The 5,000-nt window shown below is 55.2% G+C and overlaps 1 pseudogene; it reads left to right on the forward strand.

Annotated features, from left to right (window-relative positions):
- The window catches only part of LOC115394657 (SCO-spondin-like), a 136,523-nt pseudogene that overhangs the window by 130,082 nt on the left and 1,441 nt on the right, over positions 1 to 5,000 (forward strand).

Here is a 5,000-nt window from a genome sequence, read left to right on the forward strand (position 1 = left end):
GTCCAGAGGAGAGGTTCTGCAGACCCAGACCCAGAGGAGAGGTTCTGCAGAACCAGACCCAGGAGCAGTGAGAACAGGGAGCAGTCCTTCATCTTTCCTTCAGGCTGTCGTCACTCTGAAGACGCTGCTCTCGTCGACGCTTCTGATCCATTTCTATTTGATTTGAATGTAAAACTCTGCAGGAGAACTTTTTTATTGGGTTTTCAGGAAAATGTTGAAACGACTGCATCGTCTGGAGGAAGTGGACGAGTTGTGGACTGTCTGCAGAGAGAACAGATCAGAGGACAGTTTGGTGTCTTCGCTGCGTTTAGACGACCGTCACGCTGTTTGTCTTCTGACACCGTGGACAGTGTCTTCAGTGGGCCGGGACGGCGTTCCAGGTCCTGCTACTTCTCCGGTGTTTGTAGTCAGGGTGAAAGGAGAACCAGCAGCAACTAATGCAGGACAGTGAAACCTGGAGGGAACGCTGAGCCGTTCTCAGGACGGAAGGAAACGACGACGGGAGCTCTCTCTCTCCCGGATGAGCACGGTGGAAGGTCCGTCTGTTCCTGCTGGAACCCCAAGAAGCTTGAAACCCGGAGGAGGAACAGCAGCTGGAAGAACCAGCGTTCAGCACACTGTGCAGCAGGCAGAAGACGGGTGGCCGGGGGCAAAGAGGGGCAGTACATCCTGAATGCGTCGTCCCCAACCTTCGCATATTGTCCCCCGTCGTCCCCCATCGTCCCGTCGTCCCCCGTCGTCCCCCGTCGTCCCCCGTCGTCCCCCGTCGTCCCCCGTCGTCCCGTCGTCCCCCGTCGTCCCCCGTCGTCCCCCATCGTCCCGTCGTCCCCCACAATCAGTCTTTGTCTCACTTCTGGGGAGTCAGGAGCTTTTCAACCGAATTTTCATCCTTCAAATATCTGTCCTGCCGCGGATCACAGCGCAGCAGCCTTCACAGAGCTGAGCGCACGTTCACTACTTCATCTCCCAGAGACTTGATTACCCATACTGCCCTGGGCTCTACCAGAGAGGTGCCTGTGCTGCTGACAGAGCCTCTGTTTGTCTGCAGCAGACATGGTTCTAACCTAATGGAGGAAGGATTAGTTTGCAGGAGCGATCGCTGCATTAAGAGGTGAGGTCATTTCATGCACGTGGAACTTTCTTTTAAAAGATTGACTCATGGACGACTGAGAGAGAGTATCGTCACCCTTTAAGAGCCAATTAGAGCGCTGACCATGAAGTTTGTTTTGCAGAGGCCGGATAATCTTTACACCGACTGATTTTCCACCGCCTGACGTGATTTAAAGCGATACTTCAACATTTTGGCAAATTGGCCCATCCAGGGCAATTCGGTAGTCATTTAGAACAGCATACTTACTTTTTCTGTGAGGGCGAGCTGTTGTTTATTCAGCGGTGGGTCTGAGGAGAGCTTCACGGCGGACATAATGGAAGTGGACGGTACGGTTGCTTCCCCTCGTCAAACTCATCAAATACACAATCCAACAACCCCAAAACACACTTTGGTGGACACGTTATAATCCCCACATTCACTACGCTGTGAAACACCAACAAATAATATTGTAGCGTTACGACACTGAAGCAAATACTGGGAACTACTTTTTCTTTTGAGATCACTACGCCCAGACGCCATGTTTAGTAAGTAGTTCCGTCTTAGCAATCTTCGCAAAGAACGCTCAATCTCGTAATTTTGCATTAATGTTTCACAGCGTAGTGAATGTGTGGATTATAACGTGTCCATCAAAGTGTTTTGGGGTTGTTGGATTGTGTATTTGATGAGTTTGACGAGGGAAGCAACTGTACCGTCCACTTCCATTATGCCCGCCGTGAAGCTCTCCTCAGACGCACCGCTGAATAAACAACAGCTCGCCCTCACAAAAAAAGTAAGTAGGCTGTTCTAAATGACTACCGAATTGCCCTAGATGGGCCAATTTGCCAAAATGTTGAAGTATCGCTTTAAGGTGTTAGTTTAGAACAGCAGAACGTTCTCAGTAGAACAGCAGAACGTTCTCCGAGCTCTCCAGCAGAAAGGCTAAGGGGTAAAAATAAATTCTGCTGACGTCTGGCTCTGCAAAGAGGAGGCTGATTCCTCAGACGCCCCCCGGCGGCTCCACCTGTGGCGGCGGCGGCGAGAGGCGGCGGGGGGGGGGGGGGGGGGCTCCAGCCACTCGCCGGCCCCCGGCTGTGCTGCCAAGTTCTGCCTCAGCGAGAGGCGGCGGGAGGAAAAGGTCATTAAACGCCCCGTGTTGCTTTTACTGACATGCTGAGAGTCTGTTACTGTCAGCGTCCTGCTCCTCCTCCAGCTCCCCCCCAGCTGTTCGGTCCAGGTCTTCGCTGTTCGGTCCAGGTCTGGGTCTTTGCTGTTCGGTCCAGGTCTTCGCTGTTCGGTCCAGGTCCGGGTCTTTGCTGTTCGGTCCAGGTCCGGGTCTTTGCTGTTCGGTCCAGGTCCAGGTCTTTGCTGTTCGGTCCAGGTCCGGGTCTTTGCTGTTCGGTCCAGGTCCGGGTCTTTGCTGTCTGGGTTCATTTCTCTCGTCTGTTTTGACAGAAACGTCGATGTTTTCATAAAAACCCAAAAGTTACTGCAGAAAACGTCTCCGTTTTAAAGTCAGTTTTCATGAAACTTTCAGGTAAAAATCCACTGAAAAGTCCTTGAAACGTTTCCTCCAGCTGTTGCATGATGGGTATTTTTCCAACCTCCCCCTGACAGTCTGGCCTTAAGGCTAATGCTAATGCTAGCTAGCTAGCGCGCATGGCAGCGTCGCCGATGCTCAGTGTCCGGCTGGAAAGCTGCTCTGAGGAAATCGGTTGAATTCGTTGTTCTGACCGGTCCACTTGGAGCCTCGTGTGGGCCAGTTTTGGCCCACGGACCTAATGTTTGTCCCCCTGATCAGATTCCACATGCCGTCTTATTGAAGCATCCAAGCGCCGTTGTGCCAATTCTGGATAATTATTCCATTTTCAAAGTCGGAGTTTTGAGGGAAAAGTTTCAGCCGCTGAAACAGACGTTTGACGAGCGCTCAGAGCAACGCCGCTGTTTTCCAGGGGGAGGTGAAGGTGGAGGAGCCCGGCAGCTGCTGCCCAGTCTGCAGGAAGCCGTTTCCAGGTTGGTACAGAAAACCACTTCCTTCATCCATTCATCCCTTCATCCATTCATCCCTTCATCCATTCTTCCCTTCATCATGTTGCCCGGTTTGGTTTGATGTTGTCTGCTGTGACGCTTCCAGCTGCTTCGCGTCCAGCTTTCCTTTCGTCCTCAGTGTCTCACATCTTGTAGCCGCCACCTGAGGCTCCGTTTACACGGAAACGCAACTTTTTAGAAACCGTTTCCGATTCGGAGTGTTGGTGACTGATCTGTGATCAGAGGCTCCTCCTCCTCCTCCTCCTCCTCCTCCTCCTCCTCCTCCCTCCTCTGGCGTCAGCGGTCAGTGGTCTTAATGTTGAGGCTGATGGTTCCCGTTTGGACGCTCACTCAGAAGAATCGGCGTCCTGATGGATTCCAGCGTTTTGCCGTGGAGGAGGAGGTCAGGAGCCGAGCGCCGCCGTTCCCAATTAGCGGCAGATTCGGTTCCTGCAGCCGCAGCGGAGCTTTGATCCGGAACGTTCCGCCGCTTCTCTTTCTGCTTTTTCCTTCAAATGCAAATCCTTAAACATTCCAGCTGCTCTTCATTAGCGTCCTTTGTCCTCCTCGCCCTCTGCCCCCCCCCCCCAAACCCCCACCCCCCACCCCCCACCCCCCACCACCAGAGGAGCCGGCGGCTGAGTGTCGTCGCTACGTCGAGGTCCGGAACATCACCAAGGGGGCCTGTCGGCTGGACAACGTGGAGGTCAGCTCCTGCAGGGGGCGCTGCCTGTCCAGGACCGACGTCATCCTGGAGGTACGACCAGGGCCACGCCCCCCCGACACCCTGCTGACCCCCCAACACCCCCCGACACCCCCCTAACACCCCCCGACACCCTGCTGACCCCCCAACACCCCCCGACACCCCCTGACCCCCCAACACCCCCCCGACACCCTGCTGACCCCCCAACACCCCAACACCCTCTTAACACCCCCTGACCCCCCAACACCCCCCCCAACACCCTCCCACACCCCACTGACCACCGACCCCCCCCCAGCAACATCCGAACCAAAACCCCCGCTGACACCCATCCGGACGTGTCGTCATGACAACGGCCCAAACACCGAATGACAACGAGCCGTTTGTCACAGTCAGCCGTCGATCAAACGGATCCAACCTGCAGAAAGTTACAGTAGAAACTCAAACAGCATCTGAGGCTCCGAGGTGTGACGGCGCGAAGCGGCGTCTGGACCGGGCGGCGGCGGCGGCGGCGGCGGCGGAAAACCTGAAGCTGCAAAGGCAGAGGGAGCAGTGAAGCAGCCGTGAAGACTGGAGCAGAAAGCTGCAGGAGAAACGCCGAATAGCTGCGACTGAAGTCCAGGAAACTCCGAACTCGGTGTTAAAGGCCGCAACGAAAAGCTGACAGGAAGTCTCAGAACAGGAGACGAGTGAAAAAACTGCAGCAAAATGTCCAAGAAGTTCAAACGCAAATAGAAAAGCAGCAGCAGAGAAATAAAACGCAGCTCGGCTCTAAAACACTCCGACGTCGGAGTTAAAGGCTGCAGCAAACCTGCAACGAGAGGAAAAACACTGCAGCAAAAACCCAGAAGCTGCAGAAGCTGGGAGGAGAAGGACTCCGAGACAGAGCGAACCCTGACCCTCCAACCCAGAGCAGAGCGGCGGCCTGGCAGTCAGTGCTGAGGGCAAACACACACCGGCGCCTGATCAGCTGCTGAGGGTCTCCGACCTCACCGTGACCTCGAGGTGACCTCTGACCTCCGAGTTGAACTCTGACCTCCTGATGTCGCAGGTGAACCCGGCTCCCAGCTGGCTGTGCTGCTCTGGACTGAGGAGGCCGTCACCCCCCCTCGCTCTCTCCTCCTCGCTCTCCTCGCTCTCCCCTCCTCGCTCTCCTCGCTCTCCCCCCCTCGCTCTCTCCTCCTC

The sequence above is a fragment of the Salarias fasciatus genome, chromosome 9 (assembly GCF_902148845.1).
Source record: "Salarias fasciatus chromosome 9, fSalaFa1.1, whole genome shotgun sequence".
NCBI classification, from domain to species: domain Eukaryota; kingdom Metazoa; phylum Chordata; class Actinopteri; order Blenniiformes; family Blenniidae; genus Salarias; species Salarias fasciatus.